The sequence below is a fragment of the Syngnathoides biaculeatus genome, chromosome 2 (genome assembly GCF_019802595.1).
Source record: "Syngnathoides biaculeatus isolate LvHL_M chromosome 2, ASM1980259v1, whole genome shotgun sequence".
NCBI lineage: Eukaryota > Metazoa > Chordata > Actinopteri > Syngnathiformes > Syngnathidae > Syngnathoides > Syngnathoides biaculeatus.
This window is the reverse complement of record NC_084641.1, coordinates 18,496,619-18,517,760: the sequence shown is the minus strand read 5'-3', so window position 1 is coordinate 18,517,760 and position 21,142 is coordinate 18,496,619.

Here is a 21,142-nt window from a genome sequence, read left to right as displayed (position 1 = left end):
GGTACACACACACACACACACACACACACACACACACGCACACACACACGCACGCACGCACGCACGCACGCACGCACACGGAGAACTGGACCAGCACCCAGGGACCGAGAGCAGCCTCCCAGGAGGGCGACACAGACTAAACTTGACCCAAAGGGAGAGGGGGAAAGAGGACCAGCATCCCCAGAGGCTCAAACTGCAGATCTGGAGCTAAAAGGATAGGGAGTACGTGCAAGTCATCTTTTGGCGTGCTCAGGAGTCTCAAATGAGAGGATATGATTCAGTCACATGATGTTACATTTACTTCACACATTACATTGCATCACAATTCTGTATGAATGACATTCTTTCCCAGACAAGACTCAAGCGTCAAGGTTCACCATTTTAATGAGAGGTGAACAGGTTTTCTTAAAATGTATCCATCTGCTGATTATGTTTTGCAGGCATATATTTACATATTTTCAATAAATATATAGTCTATGAAAAGATTTTGCCGTTGGTTAATGTTGATAGTTCAATTATTTTTCCAGTTTCACAATATTGTTTTGTTTTGTTTTTTAGCAATTACTAAGATTGTTTGTTTTAAACGCTGGAGATGACGGTTTTCCTTTTTTTTTTTTTTTTAAAAAAGTGGATTTGCTTTGTACCAGCATTAGGTGCAAATATACAGGTAGAAAGGCGGAATGGTGGGACAGCTGTAAAGCTTTGGCCTCACAGTTCTGAGGACCCAGGGGTCAATCCTGGCCTGCCTGTGTGGAGTTTGCATGTTCTCCTCGTGCCTCCATGGGTTTTTCTCCGGGCACTCCGGTTTCCTCCCACATCCCAAAAACCTGTGTTAATTGCCCCTTCATGTGACTGCGTTTGCGACTGTCGTCTGTCTCTGTGTGCCCTGCGATTGGCTGGCAACCAGTTCAGGCTGTACCCAGCCTCCTACCTGATGAAAGCTGGGATTGGCTCCAGCAGTCCCGCGACCCTTGTGAGGATAAGTGGCTAAGAAAATGGATGGATGCATGGATACAGGTAGAAGTCCAGTTGCTGTGACAACAGAAACAGAAGTTTGAAGGCTATTTGGGATGTTAATTAATGTTTCACCCAAAAGTTACATATAGCATTGTCAAAATTATTATTTGGGACTGCTTTATTATGTCCATAGGTTTAAATGTGCACATAACTTCCTGTTTTAAGCTCGTAGCCTTGCATTTTGACGGTTAGTCACCTGATATCAGCATTTAGACATGAAAAGTGACTTCACAAGACTACATTGATATTTTATTTATTGTGTGTGTCCTGTTCGGCTGTCAGATCAAGCAGAATGGAGAATATGTATCGCCTTTATGCCGGAACAATTTTACTGTGTCACAGTGGAGTTTTTGATCTTCCTCTGTGATTTCTTTGTATTTTAATTGCAATTTTATTGAGGATCAGAGTCAATCAGTCGAACAAATCAGAATTTCTAGAGGGGTGGGGGACAAAAAGACAAGGACAAAGCGCTACCTTTAAAAAGAATGAGATGAGAAAATCATTCCATATTTACAACAAAAACAAATACGGATATTGCGTGAGACTACAATTACACCCTGTAAACGAAGAACAGGACAGGACAGGACAAAGACAGGAGAAGAAGCATGCAAGAGAAAGATCGTGAACCCGGCTATACAACTGGAATGTGATGGAACTGACTAAGTGGATTACAGTCGTCAATAGAACAAGAATATAAGTGGGGTCATACATAAGATCTTCATGTATACATGAGCTGTATTTGCAATAAATGAGTACTCCCACACCCAGTGAAAGAATCCCAGAGTTGTGTGGCTACGGACAAATGCAAGTGAATTCACATCATCGTGCATGCAAAAGTACTGACAGAAATGTCCTATAATTTCTGTGTTTGCAACGTGGACGTGAAGGACTTCATAAAATCTATCAAGGAACCTTGGTCCTGGTTCTTCCATTTATTTATTGACAGAGGTAAATGCTATGAAATGTTTTTCTTTGTTGGTTTTTCCCAGTTCTTCTTCGGGACTGGCAGGCCATGGATCCAAACCGTGACCCGAAATGTACACATTAGAACGATTCTGGGAGAATTGGAACCTTAGTCCTGGTTCCAACCTGTTCTCGATTCGTGATTCGCAGCCCTCTTCTCATCACACCATTTCACAAAAATGAGTTTAATCTTTTCATCAGAACACAATGACAAATTGACACTGTTGCAGTGGAGTCTGTTTACAGCTTCTATATACCGGTCCCAGAAAGGTCAATGTAGCCACTCATGACAAAGAACGCTGAGGATCTGAAAGAAAAATACTTGTTGGTCTACATAAAGATGGCCGAGGTTTCGAGAAGATTGGCAACGCCCTGAAATTGAGCGGTAGCACAGTGGCTAAAAGCATACCGGACAAGATCCACTCAGAAGAGGCTGACCAAAGAAGAAGAGTGCACATATTTAGCTTTATTTCACGAGGTTGTCAATGGAAAAAAAAAATTATATGAATGCTGCCAGAATTGCTGCAGAGCTTGAAAGCGTCGGGATCCCTTTGGGCATTATGGACTCTGTGTTAAATTATTCTGAGCGGAGAGTGAATTTACATTTTTGTACAAATTTTACAACTGTACATATCGCAGCAATGTCTTTTCTTCAACGTTATCCCATTAAATAATATACTACGGCATCTATAAAACATTGTATATGACAGCATATTTTGGAGGTTTTGTTCAGGTGACCATCAATCCAAAGGCAAGATGTAGAAGCAATGAAATGCTCTTCAGGCGTGCCTGAAGAGCCTGAGGCAACCAGGAGGGACGACAACATCAAGCGACCATCCAAATGCAATATTAAGTGGACACGATGATTGCCAGGCATATTGAAGGGACAGAAATTCAAATTAACCTCCGTGCCCATGATAAGAAGACCTGGGCGCTCGTGAAAGATGAGCTGGGGCTATTTCGGGAGAATGAGTTCTCTCGCCACAGGGCAAACCCTGAATAGCCTCGCTCGGAATTACTACTTGAAGAGAAGGACTGGATGATGTACTTGGCACTTGTCATTGAAGGAGTGCCTTTTGTTCCCACTGATGCCATAGATCTCCATCTGACGCGACTGTGCAAAAAGAAGGGTTCATGTATTTGTGAATCCTTTTGCGGAAAAATGAAAGGACACGTGTCCCTGGTGGGGAAGGGTCTGGCAATGAATACTGCAACGCCTGGATTTAGTTTCACTTTTGCGCATCCTCCCGAGTTGCCCTTCCTCTCCAAATATTGGTTGGCAGCCAAAAGGGGCGTCGTCACCATTGCTAATTGATGCAGTGAGACGACTGCTGAGGGCCAAGGATCAGCAACGACGTGCACGAAAATCCAATGTGATTGCATCTGACGGAGACCATGTCTTTCTGATGCCAGCCCTCAGTCATTTGGGATACACACACACACGCACCACACACACACACACACACACACACACACCACACACACACACACGCACATACGCACACACTCAGGTTTGATGCTCAACTGTAATTTTGTTTAAAAAGTTTCTTCGTTTAAAATAAATAAGATAAGCACAAGAATCTAGAAAAGATTAAAACAAAATAATTGAATGTGTATACATATAACAACGGAGAGTGGGTAAGCTGCTCCCCTCAAAACGACAGAATGGTTTTAATACACCCAATTTGCTTCTATATTGATTTTATTTACATAATATGAAAACAACTGACATTATTTTAGAGCAAAAGTACAGAAGTAATGCAAAGTATTGCTATACACAATACACAATGTCCCCCTAATGTTGGAATAATTTTGTTCTCAGTCAAGACCTGTCAATGCCCGTTGTCCATTTTTCTGCTTAAAGCGCACTCTTATGACTACTACTACTTCTCAGAATATTAAACAACTTTTTACACATGTTTTATGTTATACTACAATGTATACATCTTTCCAAGGAGCCAGGGAATAAAAAATAAAAACAAAAAGAAACAATATGAAGTACTGTATATCTCTGTGTGTGATCATATTACTGAATGCACACTTTGGTGAACTGTATTTTTTGTTTTTTTAACTGTCCAAGGATGCACACTCAAAGCTCTTGTTTGGGAGAGAGAGAGAGATGTCAAAGGCTGTGGTACTGATACTGAAAACATTGAATGTATTAATGTTTTGTACTTTTTCAATTCAAAAAGTAAAAGTCCTACATAGACTGTACAGTAAAGTCATACCAGATCAGAAAATATTTTTTCAGAAAGCCGTCCATCCATCCATCCATCCATCCATCCATTTTCTGAGCCGCTTATCATCACAAGGGTCGCAGAAGTGTTGGAGCCAATCCCAGCAGTCATTGGGCAGGTGGCAGGGTACACGCTGAACTTGTTGCCAGCCAATCGCAGGGCACATGGCGATAGACAACAGTCGCACTCACAATCACACCTAGAGCCAATTTAGAGCCTCCAATGAATGCATGTTTTGGACATGTGGGAGGAAACCGGAGTGCTCGGACAAAACCAACACAGGCACAGTGAGAACATACAAAGTCCACAAAGGCCTACAGTACTCATTTTAGATGGCACAGTTGATCAAACTGTCCATTGGATTCTTTTTGGCCAAGTAAAGTTTAGGGCAAACATGTGAAGGACAGCACAGCAGCAATTTTGTCCATCCTGCAGGATCAATTTGAATTCAGTATGAAAATGGCCTGCACATCCAAACTTGTGAACATATAATTCAATGAGCAGCGTCTTCGTTTATATGAACTATACACTTGCCTACTGGTGTTGGGAAACGGTAATACAACCGGTGACCTCGGATTAGATCTGCCACAACGTTTACAGGAATGCTGTTCAGATTCATAGGGGGTAATGGGGTCATTAGCGTTATCTAGTTATGTTAGTGTTCAGTCGAAGTTTTGATGAAGATGAAAATAAAAATCTTTGCATTTACAGGATATTTACCCAATAGTGTCATTTTGGAATGAAGACTGGACCCAAGAGGAGGGTGAGAGGTTCTGATGACCAGTTTATGTAAAAGGGTTCTGTCGATGGTCCTCGAGGTGCGCTGGCGTGTCGTAGAGGCAGGGAACGCGTGCCAGTCAGTGACACACTTTACAGCTTAGTGCTCGGAATTAACTTGCCAATGAACTTGGAGGAAACGCTGAGGACAAGGAGAAACACGGAGGTCAGAAACGAGACCAGGAATCACGTAGCTTGCATGGAGACGGGGAAGCCGTTGTACCACTGGACCAACTGTAACACTCTGGCAAGAGTTTCTCGGATCTGGGAGGTTTTTATGCTGGCGGCTGATTGGTGAAAGGTGCACAGCCGAGGAAGGTGCAGTGAACAGAGAGAAGGAGGGCAAGATGGTACAAAGCCCCACCCAGGATCTCACCATGGGACTGCAGGGGGGCTCATGACAAATAGGAAACTATATGGATGTGATTCACTAGTATTATTCGGTGTTCTAGTTTGGTGAAATATCAATAGGTATCTCAAGCAGCAACATCTACTGATGTCCCCATTAGCGTTTGCATTTGCTAATCCTCCTCTGGTCCAAAAATAATAAAAAGTACAAATAATAGATTAGTAGAGCTCAACAATGCAGTTACTTCCACGATTCTTTGATACAGTTGATCCTCAAAATACATGCTACAGTCAAACAAGTAACACAAACTTCACATAAACTACACAAATTCATGATTCAATGAAATATGGAATCAAGTACAGTTGAAACAAAATGAAAAGTGTATCAAGTGGATAGAATAAAAACAAATACTGTAAGAAGCATCTTAAACTCGCAGCTAGTAGTAGCCACATTATTTTATGTGCCCGGCAAAAATTAATCATTTACCTCAACTTCCATGATTGTTGCTAAAATTTGGACCAGAATTTCACATTATAATATTTAATATACAACATTGAGATGTTACACTTTTTTTTTTTCCCATTCACCTCCGTTTCCACCAAAATTAAACATCAGGGATCTGTAGAAATCAGAAGTATACTGAAACTGTGGAGAAAGGCGCTGAAACTTTGTGGTTGTTCTAATGGAAAATGCACTTTTATGGTATCAACTGATGACGGTGGTGATTTCATCTCCGTTCCCCGTGTGGAACAAACGGATCAAAGTGAAGAAAAAAACAGAGCAGAGTCAGAAAAGTAATGAAACGTTTTTCCAACAACGCTTTGTCTCCGTCCTTTTAGCAAGACTGGGACACCTAACATTCCCTTTAAATTATTCATCCTGATGGATAAAACACCTCCGCTATTAATTACACATTGGCCACCGCAACCTCCAGACCCCCCAAAATCTCAGGCTGAATCATACAGAATGTCATCATTAAATGTGAAGGGTGCAGTAATTTTTGTGGGCCACAGATAAATTATCAAATGCATCTGTGACCAGAAATAACAATAGAGAGCAATGGAGAGTCTCTGTTAGGATGAAGGCCAAAGTTTATAAAACAGCGATGACCCAGCCATGATGTACGGATTAGAGACGGTGGCACCGAAGAGACAACTGGAAGCACACCTGGAGCTAGCAGAAATGAAGATACTGAGGTTTTCGCTTGGAGTGAGCAGGTTGGATGGGATTAGAAATGAGGTCATTCGAGGGACAGCAAAAATTGGATGTTTTGGAGACAAGGTTAGAGAAAGCAGACTGAGATGGTTTGGACATGTTCAGGGACAAGAAAGTGAGTATGTTAGTAGAAGGCTGCTGAGGATGGAGCTGCCAGGCAAAAGAGCGAGAGGAAGACCAAAGAAAAAGTTGATGGATGTTGTGAGGGATGACAAGAGGACAGAGGGTGTTAGAGAGGAAGCTGCACGAGATAGGCTTAGATGGAAAAAGATGACACGCTGTGGCGACACCTAACGGGACAAGCCGAAAGGAAAAGAAGAAGATCAGTGACCAGAAACTAAAAAATTGAAAAAGTTTATTGTCAGTGAGTTGAAGAAATGATCTGCAAATGGTATTTTTTCTAAGGAACATAGTTGATTACTCTTCACCTTTCAAGGCCGATTGCGGATGGTTGTAGGCTGAAATATGTGCCAATAGGAACTCAACTTAAATCATTTATATGTGAATTTGAATTCATACACTGGAATAATTACATTGAAAACGGAATTCATGGAACACAATGTTTTAATCTGAAACATTCCATTTTAATGTAATGGGAGACAAACAAATCCCTGTTTACACGCCCACAATGCCGATTATCGACTTATTCAAATCAGACATACGTAACTCTAATTTTTGCTGACTTTGATCCAAAGTGGGAAATCGGCATTAAATTATGCCCGGTTGTGGGTACGGGTGAAAGATGACGTCAGTCCCAGTGGACTTAATCTAAAAGTCAGATGACACGCTGGACTGGTTGCTAATAAATCTAAGGCCAGAAATTAAGACAAATGACCATTCGTCGTCACATTCAAACGAAATGTCGCTGAACCTAGCAGAGGTGCTCAATGCGTCGATCGTGACCCCCCCCAAAAAATAAATAGACATCAGCCCATCATCCATCTTGACACTTGATTCAGGTGTGGCCGATACGTCGATGTCAAGCGTCGATTGACTGACAATCGGTTTTACCAATCCTGGCTTCTTCTGACATGTCACCTCACATGAAGGCACGTTCTAGCAAACTGGTGAGTTGGCCTCCTTTTCACCGCAAGTCTCTTACTTTCTTCACTGTAGTCACGTTGAGGAAACACTTGCGCTCAACCCAGCACTACACAATCAGCCACTGAATGTGAATGATTTTCATCCAAGTATCAAAAACTCACATTTGTCAATGTCAACTGATTTAATGGGGGGGAAAAAGGCGTAATATAAATAATATGGCTCCTGGTAGCTAATTGTATGTTCAGAAAATGTAAAATAAGATCAATTACTAGATTGTACACAGGAAATGCCTGTATTGATCCAGACAATCATGATAATGAAATCATCTTCATAATGAAGTTAGCTGAAACATCATTTTCTTTCATGGAGGGTGTAAACTTTTGTCACTGCCAGCACCGACATTTACACAACACTTGAAAAGTGCAAAACTCAAGAGTTACAGAGTGAAAAAACAACGTGGCAAGCAAAGGGACCAAAGAAGTGTTGTGTTTTTGCCGGGCTATTTATCTGCCTCTGAGCTCAAATGGCTTCGAGTCATCTGGGAGATTGTTAGGCAACCGTGAAAACTCTGGATTGCTGAGGAAATGGATGAGCAACACTTCATAACAATTAATCAGAGGAAGCTGACGAATAAAGTCCATTTTTAATTCTGGATGATTCAGGGGATTATCAAAAGGACACAGTTCTTGTCAGTTTGATTAACACGTTTGGGATCACGGGCCACGCACTGGAGGGAGGCGCATTCTTTTTCGCCCATAAAATAAATATTGAATGAGAATATTAACTCGTTAACCTTGACTAGTATTTGTAATTTTCATAAAGGGGGCTAAACTAGCAGATTCAGCACAAAAAATATCCTCTATGGGCCGGAGGGACGAGGCCCAGAGAAGTGTATTGCACCAACACAACAAATTAGAGAGAATGAAGAATGCTACTGCGTGAATCCTGTCATTTTTATGCGCTGCAATGATTAATTAGTGAGTTCCTAATCTCAATTAAGACGCACAGACCTGGTAGGACTGGAAGAGGAGAGTGGACCCAGGGACTCATACAAGGTCTTGAGGGCCCTCATCAGCAAAAATATGATGGAAAATTATCTTGAATGACGAAGTGACTACTCGACTAATACTGAGTCTACTTCAGGGAGATTTTTTTGTAAATCCAGAACTATGGATGAAGTGCCAATGTTGACCTGTTTGAACATTTTATATTCAGCCAGATTCGGGCTGAAAATGCCTCTTTGAGGAAAGAAGACAGCCATGTCATCCCACATGATTTAATTCTTGCCGATTCATATAGAAATGGGTTTCATTAGATCAATTTTGTACTGATTGCATTCCAAATGCCTTTAAAATGTTTGAAAAGATTTCCTATAGAAGAAAAATGCATTTCTGTAGCTGGCATTGTGTGACAGACGTGGACTTCGGCTGACTGTCAAAATGTCTGACCAGGAGGGACACCCGACCAAAAGCTTTACAGCACTTTATGTCCCAAAATTGCAATCCATCCATCTATCCATCCATTCATTCATTTTCTTAGCCGCTTTTCCTCACGAGGGTCGCAGGTGTGCTGGAGCCTATCCCAGCTGTCAGCGGGCAGGCGGCGGGGTACACCCTGAACTTGTTGCCAGCCAATCGCAGGGCACAAAGAGACAAACAGCCACACTCATAATCACATCTAGGGGCAATTTTTAGTGTCCAATGTTGCACTTTGTTGGGATCTGGGAGGAAACCGGAGTGCCCAGAGAAAACCCACACAGGCATGCGGAGAACATGCAAACTCCACACAGGGAGGGCTGGGATTGAACCCAAGTCCTCAGAACTGTGAGGCTAACGCTTTCCAGCTGCAACACCGTACTGCCATCAGCAATCTATTATCACCCAAATTTATGTGGACATCTCGATCATTTAAAAAACAAAACAAAACACAGAAAGAATGCCTAAATCTGAATCAACCTTTAAGACCTTCATTATAAATTTACACTTAAAGATTTATTTCAAAATGCAGCAAGACAGGAAAAATGTAAATTGATATATGTTATGCAAAGCACTTTGATAAATCACGTTGCGTTTTCCTTTCATTTGTACAGGTCGCATTGTCAAGGGGAATGCCCTTAAAATGTCAATTTTCAACGTGAGCATGCATTGTATTACACGTAAAGTACACCCTCACCCTCCACAGAAAGATATAAAATATGGAACTTGCACTTCTTGTCTCCCCTGAGGCCCTCTACTCTTGTTATTTGTCAAAGTGACAGATGTTTCTCATGCGTGTTGAACTTCTAGCGCCGCTTTGACCCCCAGGGACCGCGGGACGCGCTGCGCCATCTCGCAGTGTTCTGGGAGGAGTGGAGCCCCGCTATTTGCGAGGGTTAGGGACCAGGCCGGACCATAAATAGTGAAAAGCAGCGGATAATTGACACCAATAGTATAGCATTGAAAAAAACATTTTTTTTTATTCCATCAACCCTTCCGGCCAGCCATTCATCATCTACACCAAATGTTCAAGCCTTGGTAGAGATGCTGTATGTTTTTTTTCCCCTTTGCATTAATAATACTAAGAATTAATGGTCATATTCAATGACTAATAACTTTTCATGTTTATTACACGATTACTATCTTGAAGTTACCATTTTCTGCACAAGCAGGCTCGTGAAATAATAGTAGCGGCTACCTTTATTTCTTTTCCATTGCCTGGTGCTCTTTGTGCACTCTGCATCTATTCAGAGCGGCAGCATCGACTCGAGACAGCGCTTGTAAAGCAAAAAAGGCTTATTAGTCAAAGAGTCCCATTGGAGAAACATTGCGGTCAGTCGACGATGAGGGATAACTCTATGGACGACACAATGGAGTTAAATCCGTTGGGTCCAATGGATCCAAAAAATAAAATAAAATAAAAAAATCTATGATGCATGGACACAGAATCATCACGGGAACGTATGGTGTGCTGTACGAGGGAGCTGCTGAGGAGATTTGCATCAAATAATAGCACTGTGTTCTACTTTCTGGGAAATTAAACTAACCTAAAGAATACAAATTCTCTGCATGGAACGTACGGTGATATGTTTGCGCACCCGAAGGAGGCCGCGTGGGCTCAAATGAAGAGAGCCGCGCCATCTGGCGTGCCAATCGCTAACATGATAGCAAGCTATAAACAATCAGCCATGGGATGATTTGATTACCTCCGCAGAATTTGTAAGCTGTGTACTGTTCTTTATTCAAAACATGGAGGACCGGGCGAAACACATTTAATTTGATCTTTTACGGGATTCAAATGAAACTGTCAGGCATTTCAGAAAATCACAATCATTAAATACATCATCAGTCCGTCCATTTTCTACACCGCTCATCCTCACATGGGCCGTTCACACTCACATAGTCATAGTCACATACCTACCTACATGCACGAGCATGTTATAGGAAACCGGAGTGCCTAGAAAAACCCACACTGGCACAGGGAGAACAGGCAAACTCCAATCTTATTATATGAATTTGTTTACGTGACAATAATAAATGGCAAAAGCTTTTTGAATTTGATTGTGATCCAGGTTATAAATAGATGTAGATGACTATGAAGGCGACTTAAAGAAATATTTATCACAATAAATAAACAGGAGATGATGTTCCTTCTGTCACGAACCTCCGGTACGGGGGCGGACTCAAATGCAGGACTTCGAGGTAGAGGCATAATGTTCAATGTGGTTTATTCCAGAAACTGGGTCAGTAGCAGTCCAACAAGGCAGAGGCACAGAAATGCTAGGCTAGGCGGAATCCAAAAGACATACAGCAAGGTCCGATAACTATGGGGCAAACTATCAAACTTAACAGGACAGGATCAAACAAAAGGGCACAGGATTGCTGTGACTAGGATTACGCTAACTTATGCGTAGAAGCGAAGAATCCCACAGGCAGTGAATGCAACTCACTAATGCAAGGCAAAGAACTGGCAAATGCCAGTGACAAAAACTCCGACTTAAATGCCTGTCTAATTACAGTCCCAATGTCAAACAGCTGTGAGCGGTGACAGGTGTCATCGCCCACAGCAGTGGCGTGGTCGCGCCCCTCTTGGCAGTGGCCATGTCTTGCTCACGACACCTTCCAAGATCTGGACCTTTAAAAATTCTTGTTGAATACCCCTGCACTATATCATGGTCTCCGATAAGCAGAGCTGCAGTGCTAGCACATATCCACTCTAGATAACAGAAGCATCGGCGTTAGCTTCACCTAATTCAATCGCAATCTAAAAATACAATACTTGATCGGTATGTGAAATTGTCAATGTGGGGCGTGACGTTTTTGGCCTTCGCCGATGTGACCGCTGGGTATGCCACATACGTTGATCCACTACAGTGCCAGGGGTATCAAACCTGTTTTCATCAAGTGCCACATCATAGTTAGGGTTGGTGCCCACTGCTTCTGCTGATACTACATAACATAATTGCTTACTGTATCAATTGTGTGAAGTGGAACAGAGTTCACATCATTTCAAATAAAACATCCGTATCTTAAATCTTTTCTCTTTAGTAAAGTGCAACATAAACAGTTTGTCTTCTTTTTAGGAAACGAAGGATAAAGACAAGTGCAACACTGATCGAATAATAAAAGGTGACAGCTTGATGATAAGTAAAAGCACAAACGATGCCTGTGTGGTGGTCCAGTTTGTCTTCAGATTCTGGGATACTTGATTACAAGTAGTCGCTTGCCTACTCGCAACGCCCTTGCTTCGGGATTGAACTCCTTTGATTGAATTTGATGTAACCTCTCTGCACCCAGTCAGTAAAGAATGCTAACGAAACCCCTCCCACTCTACATTGGCACTGACACTGGGCCACCCCCCAAAAACCAGAAGTATGTCAGAGACAACAGATTTAAATTGTGGGAGGAAAAAAACGTGCTCTTTAACTTTTGATTACCTATGTAGTTAGTTGTATGTAATTGTGTATAAGAAAATGCTACTTCAGGCATAACTGGATAAGAGCCAAAATATAATAAGTAATAACGAAAAATAAATGAATAATAGCCAAGTTTAAAATGTGACAAAGTCACAGACTCGGCTGATTTAATTCATCTAGTCCGTTTAACAGTCTCTAAGAAAGAGACTCTGTCATTAGCGAGGAAACCTCAAAATAAATTCCAATCCCAATAAATCCACCTCTGAAGGAACCTGCGTCGTTGGAAAAGTGACAGCGAGTGACCTTGAGATTTATTTTTGTCGTGCCACAAAACTGTCTCGCTCAGCAGCGAGCGACGTGCCTGTCCAGATGGTTTTGTGTGGCGGCGTCTTGCTAATTGTCAGTGATGCCATCAAAGGGACAGAGCGGACCTGACAAGTTAGCTGATGAGCAACAAGAGCTGCACGGGGGTGGGTTGGGGGGAACGGCGCCTAAAACATGTGACAGTTATTTTCTGCGGCCCACCTACAGTACGCTTTGAAGTCATTTACATCACTGCCGTTGGCTCCTTTTGTTTGCTGCATTGCTTCTTTGCGTGATACACGTTAACCATACGTAGTTTATTTTACACCTTTCCATGCAGGAACACGATCTATTGCTTTTTCAATCAAACTAATCTTCCAATCCATTTTCCTTATTTGGGATTTTTCCCCAGCGGCACGGTGAAGCAGCTGGTAAAGCATTGGCCTCACAGTTTTGAGGACCTGGGTTCGAGCCCGGCCCCGCCTGTGTGTAGTTTGCATGTTCACCCCGTGCCTGCGTGCGTTTTCTCCGGGCACTCCAGTTTCCTCCCACATCCCAAAAACACGCAACATTAATTGGACACTCTAAATTGCCCCAAGGTGGGATTGTGAGTGCGGTTGTTTGTCGCTATGTGCCCTGCCTCCTCCCCGTTGACAGCAGGGATAGGCTCCAGTACTCCTCGCGACCCTTGTGAGGATAAGCTGCAAAGAAAATGGATGGATGGAGATATGCCCCCGAATCACACCCTAAAACATCATACAGTATATTGTATTAAAGATATCCATCTGTATCTAGCTAATATTTCCCAATAATCAAGTTCTTTTGAATAAAATGACATACACTTATGTAAATATGTACTATGTATATGTATTATGTATGTGTGCCCATCCATGCGGATTTGTATATATCATTTAAGTTATATCATAAATCAGTCAGTAAGCGGTCCAAGTTTTGCAACTGGATTCTATTAACTTGGATGATGAAATTTTAAATTGCTTCACTGTTACGTGCTTTTTGTAACGTTTCCGAATAGTTAATTATTCTTTGCCAGTGCACAAGGGACGACAGAACTTGTTGCAAACTGTCATTCATCCATTATATATATATATATATGAAGAGATCAGACGCAAAAGAGGATATATCCATTTTTGTTGTGTCTGTAGATTATTTGATTTATATAATGTATACATTTTTATACAATTTATATATTATTATTGTTACAAAATCTACAAAACATTAATTGGACACTCTAAATTGCCCCTACGTGTGATTGTGAATGCAGCTGTTTTTCTCTGTGTGCCCTGCGATTGGCTGGCAACCAGTTCAGGTTGTACCCTGCCTCCTGTGTGTGTGTGTGTGTGTGTGTGTGTATATATATATATATATATATATACATACATACATACATACATACATACAGTATATGCATATATATATATGCACCGATAAACTACGGGCGGTTCCGAGTCTCGAATCAATATACCAGCGTGCTCTTGTAATGTGGAAGGAAGCAACAGAACACGCAAACTTCACAGAAGGTCAACACCAAGATTTGAAATGTGAGGCAGATGTGCCAACCACTATTCCACCATGCACTTCAAGAACAAAATAATCTTTCATGATTAATGAAATGATTAACTTTCTCATCCCTAATTGATACCCATGTGAAAGGTTAGAAAAAAACAAGAAATTCCTGTTTTATTGCCATATGAAGGGTTATGGTTATCATTGCTATACTGCATAGTTGAAGTAGGAATCTACCGTGACATCGATTATTAACTCGGCCTCTGCAAAGTGTCTGAGAAGGAATAAAACAGGATGGATTTTTGAAGCTTATCACCTGTCTAAGTGGAATTTCAACTCAAATAGGCGGCAGCAGGGAAGACATGACGTGGCTCCCTGGTGAGTGTAAAACATGCACGACAAAACATATGACACGAGCGGGGAGACTGACACGTGCTCAAGTCCATTAGAGTCATCGCCTGGATAAAGGTCACATTGGCTGCTGCTCTAAATTGGACAGGACAGCTCGGCCATACAGCGAGTGTCAAGTGGGAGGAGGGCTGAAAGAAAATCCCCCCAATGATTTGGGACATGCACGCAAACACGCACAAACACACACTCACACATCAACGTTGTCATATGAAACCAAAAGGAATGAAATAACCAAAACTAAAAATGAATCAACAGTTTTGTAAACGAAATAAAATAAAAATGAGAATGTTTGAATGCTTTTGCCGCAAAGCTGTTTTTGTTTGCCACGTGTTGCTAATGGAAACAGCTAAAATGCCGACCAACTAGCTAGCGCCTCTACTGAACATGCACATCAGTTATTTGTATTCTATCTATGTATCATAGCTGGTTATCATTTCTAAGTGCATCTACAAGTGAATTTTTAAATTATACAAATAACTTAGTAAAACATATACATCTTAATCACACATTAATTGTTATTGATTAATTATGAATCACACATTTTAAGTAATACTACATATTGCTTTGAGATGGTATGTTCAACTTGTTGTGCTTGGATTAAAAGAGATTTCAACACTGCACTTATGTGCCAATTACCGTAGAATTTTCCAGAAGTCCCACAGGGGAAACATTTGGAGCAAAAGTTGCCACCGACCACACAAGCCGGCGTCTCCTCATTCATCTTTGGACTTGCGTTAGCATCGACCCGATCACTGACCATACTGCAACCCTTCAGCTCATTTCAAATATCCATAAAAAATGAATTGTTGAGTTAATACATGATTCATGCAATTTTTTTTTAATTTGTCATATACCTGCATGTCAGAAACAATAGTAAAGATTTTGCAAAAATTCCCACACAAGGAAAATGCTATGACTATAAATGCACGCTTTACATGATTTTTTTTTCTCCATTTATCACAAAAGTTTACATTAATACATTATGCAGTGTAGCTATTTAAATCTATGTTTGTAATGCACGTCTTTAATTGTCACAACTAAACTAGTGGTCACAATGTAAATGTATGTACATGCTGGTTGAGAAAGCTCAAAATTGTAAACAAATGGACCTTTCCGACCTGTCAATCACTCGTACAATAATAGCCAATCAGATAGCCGTATTGTCTTAACCCCTGGCTTGACACGCCCCTCTCGCCATATTGTCCCACAAGCAATGCTTGTTGTAAGTCGCGTGCGCTTGGAAAAGTTAATGTTACGAAGAAAATGGCCTTCAGATGCGCTTGGGGAATGTGCAATTCTGATGAAAGATATCTGGCTAGGCTGAAAGGGGCCTGGTTGATTCATTTTCCAAAGCCTAAAACACACTTGACTAAGTGTCTACGATGGATCAAGGCTTGCGGAAGACCGCAAGTACATTTAAAAACATATAGCTGTCTGTTCAAAGTTAAGTGAGGGAGGAGTATCTTCTCTTGCTGAATGAAGTGTGTCATGTTTTATGCCGAAGAGTCGGGGTTAGCGATACGTAAATGCGCCACGTCATGCAAGAGAAACGTCTATTTGCCTATTTATATCACATGCGACTTTTAAGACGGCGCACTGGGTTCCATTACGAGCCAAGTCAAATGGATACACCCACTCACTTATAAAGCCTACATGATATTACTCGTGATCTTTCCAAGTAAAAAGTACTCACCCTGCTTTACATGCGCAGGACAATTCCGCTCGTGAAGGGGGGCGGAGCTTAAGGTCGCCATCTGAAAGGTCCATTGTTTAAGACCAGCGCAAGTGAGGAAGTCCCATCAAGGACCAGCAAGTGGGAGAAGCAGGTGAGCTAAAAGAACCTGGAGGAGATGAAGGCTGGGCCGCAGGGCGAAAGTGAGAGAAGCACAGGGAATATTAGATAACGAGCAAATTAAGTCGTAAAATAAAAATGTATGTGTTGGATATGGATGATGGCACTCAAGAGCATGTTTGGAAGAAGCTCTTTGTCTATCCTTGGAGTTGCTTGGAAGCACTTCAAAGCATCTTTGGAAAGCCGTCAAGGTCAAAGCTAAGTGCCATTACTCCTTCCAAAATATCCGCAGCCTTTGGATATTCATGCGAATAAATTTTCAGATTTTCTGTGCTTGCAACGACTCTTTCCCCATTAGAGTTCTCTGCTAGATGGACATTTTTTTCCCCAACTCCTCATCTTCTGACGGATGGACACACACACACACACACACACAATCCAACTGGTAAATGACACAAGAGTCAAAATTAGGCAGTGACAACAAAGAGCAAAACAATAATACCTCAGAAAATATCAAATATTAGATGTCGTTTCCTAGGCTGACTCCTTTCGACTCATTAATTTAAATGAGCGTACCCAAGGCATTACTGGCCACTCTCCCCAATTAGTTTCCTCATTTAGTGATCATTACACTCCTAGTATAACATATTTACATCATATTTAACAGTTTATGCTTTGACTGTAGTTTCAATTTATAGTGGGTAATTTTTTGATAGCATTTATGTTTGAGCGGGCACAATATGTGTACTTTGATAATTGGTGTATTTTGATGCACGTCAGCTTTGCGCTGATCTGGGCGTGTCCGGACTGCGCTAACGTTGCACTTGGATGGGGAGTTACATAATTATCATATTTTTAGTCAGATTTCGTCGTGTCCTGCTTGCGATCGGAGGATTTCCGATTCCATGGCTTCAACTCACCGATGAGGATAGGCTGTATAGGAAATGGATTGATGGTGGATGTTTTTTTGTGCTTTCTGGAGTGACGCATATGCGAACCGCGCCACTTGAGGGCAAAACATCCGAATTGTGTCACTTGAACCATGCAATGTAAACCCCGCTAATGTGGAACCAATCTGAAGATGTTTACCTCCTGGAACACGGAAATGGATGCACATGCAACTGCCCCCAATCCCCCCTCCCCCAGTGTATTGAGGCCACTCGAATCCATTGGAAAATTGCTGTCTGTCAGACTGGAGGAAATACAGTCATTCACATTTATTTATTTATTTCATTTTAATTTTTTTACTGAACCACACTGCACAGGTTACATGCCAATCTGACAAGAACAGACAAATATGGGGCAATGAGGGCCTCACAGTTCTGAGGATTGGAGTTCAAATCCCGGCCCCGCCTGTGTGGGGGTTTGCATGTTTTCCCCGTGCCTGCGTGGGTTTCTACGGTCGCTCCAGCTTCCTCCCACATCCCAAATACGTGCAAGGTAAATTGATTGAGGACTCTAAATTGCCCGTAGGTGTGAATGTGAGTGCGAATGGTTGTTTGTTTCTATGCACCGTGTGATCGGCTGTCTACCAGTTCCGGGTTTACCCCGCCTCTCTCCCGAAGGTGGCTGGGATAAGCTCCTGCACGCCTGCACACCTTGTGAGGATAAGCCGTACAGAAATTTAATGGTTAGAATCATGTTGATTAGTCAAAAACTATGAATGTTTTAGATAGATAGATAGATAGATAGATAGATAGATAGATAGATAGATAGATAGATAGATAGATAGATAGATAGATAGATAGATAGATAGATAGATAGATAATGATCTATACGTAGATTCAGTACCTGTAAATAGAATAAATACTTTTATTTTGAGTTGTCTTGGAGTGTACACAAGTATTGCAATTACACAACGATTGCCACACTTTTGCCCGAACTTTTCATTTAGAGCAAAACAACAACAAAAATATTTGCAAGTTTGTTATTATTTCCAAAGAGGAATGCTTGACAAAGAAAAATCCAGAAGTCTCGGAATAGAGCAGCGAGCGCAGGAGCAGACTCTTTGCTCCGAGATCCAAAGGGAAACGACTTGAAAGGAAAGAAGCAAATGACTGCGATGCCTCATTAGGTGGGTTTTATTTGACCGTAGCCAATTAGCGCGCATCTGTAATTTAAAACAGTCAACCTAAAAAAAAACTCAACAAAGAGCTCATTTCTCTCGTGGGAATGAACCCCTTTCCTTTTTTGGGGGGGACTGGAGTATAATCTCACATTTCTATTTTTCTACATAAATAAGACTCGAGCATGTGCGTGTCATCATATTTAGAAGTGGATGGTTGCAGGGGCTTCCTGATACATTTTTCGCATATTTTGGAAAGGTTCTGCTTTGGCTCATGTTGATTACTTTGACTTTCGTAAAGAGTACAACCATGTGCAACCGCCATTTCGCAATCAATGATGATAAAATTCTCATGAATTATAATACATTTAAGTGCATTAAAACATTGGAGGCCCAACATTATTTGTTCCAAGATGCTGGAAAGGATTTTGGGATATTAAATAATTGAAGTAATTAGTATTACTGAAACTGTCAACATCATACAGTATATCCTTTCATAAGTGTGCAGAGAAGATTTTAAGAAACATCCCTAGCTGGCAGGTGGAAGTAAGTAAGAATAAACAAAACAATAAAATGCAAAAGTAAATTGAATTCTTCATTGTCATTATTAAACTAATCCACTGTTAATAGTAGAATAGTGTAGTTTCATGTGGTATACTGCAGGGGGCCGTCCGTTTATGAAACGTGTGGAAGTTATGAAAGCTCATGCAGCAGCGTCAGTAATACGATGTCATACAGAACAAGAAGGTCACAACCGTACATGCGGTTTTCATTTGATAATTTTGAATTCATGGACGTCATACAAACATTTACTGTAATTACAACTTTACTACTTTGTTAGCATAGGTTAGCGATAGATGATGACATGTTCCAAAAAAAAAAAAAAATACTACTGTAGCAGCCCTTGGCATCAATGAGACAGCGTAGAGTTCAACCGGTGCAAACTTTATTGCATCATCAAGCACCGTGAAACTAAAAAAACGCATAACAATATTAATATGTACAAAGTTCAGTTTTCTCTAAAAACCAACACTTCGTTATACATCCATTTTTGTATACAAACAACAATTGTTTAAAGCAACACACAAATATCAAGAGAATGAGCCAACCTCGCTCCGCCTACCAAGGGTGCAAACTTTTCAATGACATCATGAAGGCCACAACGCCTGGCCCAAACTGCATTTGAACAACAACAACAACAAAAAAAAAAACATTTCACATCAATGTCATACTTGTATGCATATAAATGGACCAAAACAAAATGTCAAACATTTAGACTTACTCTGCTTCTCTGCTCTACTCCACATAACCTCCTCTCTGTGTGATCACCCAGGTAAGTATGGCAAACCAACACAGGTGTGGCAATCAGCACAGGTCATCAGCTTGTGGATCACCCCAGAACATGAATGGGTCATTCAATTTACTCGACTGGCCACCAACAACCACAAACTCAATTCCAACAGTGTTGGGACGATGTGACGAGGGTAAATAAAAGAGAATTCAATTTCAGTAGAACCTCTACAAAACAGATATCACGGACGTTGGATAAAAAGGAGCCCCGGGACAGAACAACGTGTGCCAAAAGTCTGTTACTTCTACTTCTGGTGGGCAAAATATCCATCCATCCATTTTCTTCTAAGCTTATCCTCACGAGGGTCGCGGGGGGCGCTGGAGCCTATCCCAGCTGTCTTCGGTACTCCCTGAACTGGTTGCCAGCCAATAACAGGGCACATGAAGACAGACAACATTCGCACTCACAATCACACCTAGGGGCAATTTAAAGTTTCCAATTAGTGATGCATGTTTTTGGGATGTGGGCGGAAACCGGAGTGCCCGGAGGCCAACACTTTACAGCTGCTCCACTGTTCCGCCGGATGAAGATGTTTCTCCAAAAAGTCTTCAAAAAAGCAATAACCAAAAAACTCATCTGTAAAAAAAAGACATGAAATTGCGTAAAGAAGAAAATCTAACTACACAAGTAGGGAACAAAGAAAACTTAACAAACAGAGGAGCAGCTTCTAGGCGGCATGGTTAGCGCATCTGGCTTGCAGTTCTGAGGATCCGCATTCAAATCTGAGCTCCACTATGGGGAGTGTGCATGTTCTCCTCGTGCCTGTGTGGGTTTCCTCTGGGGACTCCACCTTCCGCCCATAATCCGAAAACATGCATTGTAGGTCATTTGAAGGTTAAATTGCCTGCTGGTGTGAATGCCAGTGTGGATGGTTGCACGTCAATATGATATGTGCCCTGTTTATTGGCTGACGACCAGTTCTGAGTGTACCTTGCCTCTTGCCCAGATTCTGCTGGGACAGGGTCCACAGCAGGCCCGCGACCCAAGTGAGGATAAGTGGTGTAGAAAATGGACTGATACCGGTAGATGTTTTCAGGCGCTGTGGCACAATTCAGACAGTGAATAGGAGTGACCTATTTCCAGCGACATTTGTGTTGTTGATAACCGTATGGCTTTCGCTTTGCACGGTAGAGCTGTTACTTGCATTTGTAGATGTAGTGAGAAACTGTGTTCCGAAGCCCACATGGCAATATCCTTTACACA